This window comes from Suricata suricatta, chromosome X (genome assembly GCF_006229205.1).
Source record: "Suricata suricatta isolate VVHF042 chromosome X, meerkat_22Aug2017_6uvM2_HiC, whole genome shotgun sequence".
Lineage (NCBI taxonomy): Eukaryota > Metazoa > Chordata > Mammalia > Carnivora > Herpestidae > Suricata > Suricata suricatta.
The window spans coordinates 106,875,055-106,876,014 of NC_043717.1; the positions used below are offsets into that span (position 1 = coordinate 106,875,055).

Sequence of the window (960 nt, forward strand, 5' to 3'; positions counted from 1 at the left end):
TCCCCTGTGGCAGGCACTCACGGCACACCAGGCCCCCTGTCGCCTGCTTCAGCCTCCAGGCCGCCCGGCCTCGCTAACCTCCTTGCCTCCGTAAGGTTCGCCTATGTCGACTGCAAGACATGAGATCTCTAGTCAAGACACCTCCAGGTGACAGGAAACAAATCCCTCAAGAGAAAAATGGAGAAAATGAACAAAAACAAGACCACTGAAGACCAGCCTCAGCAAGCTGCTTTCTGGCATCTTTTCATCCTGTCCAGAGAGAACCAACGGGCTCCCCGGGCAGAAGCCCAGGCAAGTCCCCAGCGCAGGCTGTGCAGCGTCCCCTCTGCCCCCGCTCCAGCCAGGCTTCCCTGTGGATGCTGGCGAAGAGCTGTGGAGGCGGCACTCAGGCCTCTGCCTTCGTCATCACCTTTCTCTCAAAATCAGACTCCGAATCACTAACCCCGAGTCACGTGACCAGGCCCAGACTCTGGCGGCTGTACTGTGAGACTCTGCAAAAGCAAGACGCGGGCAGACTGTATGTAACATAAACGACTAGTGTAAATACATGCGTGCCGAGGGACCTTCCTACTTTGACCTCTGCGTTCATCCCATTTCCACCACGGAAAACTGTTCTCGGTACCAAACGAGATTTCCCATCATGGTGCAGTATGGTAGGAGGTGAGGTGTCCAGCCATCCAGGTTGACACAGGGAGGGCCGGAGTCCTGGGAAGGGCAGCCCTGCTGGCTGAAGGCTATAGGAAGGACATACATACAGGAACTCTGGCCCTCTAGAAATCCTCAAGAAATGTCGCCTCTTCCTGGTGTGAGTCACCCATGTGCGCAATGTCTCATCCAAAACCTCAGGCTGGATGAGTACCAGACTTCTGAAAGGTGACAGTGCCACAGATCAAGTACCAGTGACACCCATACAGGGGCTAGCAAACACATGGACATCACTGCAGGGAAACATGTGACTCT

The 960-nt window shown here is 55.1% G+C and overlaps 1 long non-coding RNA gene across 1 annotated transcript in view; it reads left to right on the forward strand.

Annotated features, from left to right (window-relative positions):
- The first annotated feature begins 767 nt into the window (after positions 1-767).
- LOC115283628 overlaps positions 768-960 on the forward strand; it is a 4,007-nt gene continuing 3,814 nt past the window's right edge. Inside the window, exon 1 of the long non-coding RNA XR_003905036.1 lies at positions 768-873. This is a non-coding gene — a long non-coding RNA (uncharacterized LOC115283628). The remainder of the gene's footprint in view (positions 874-960) is intronic.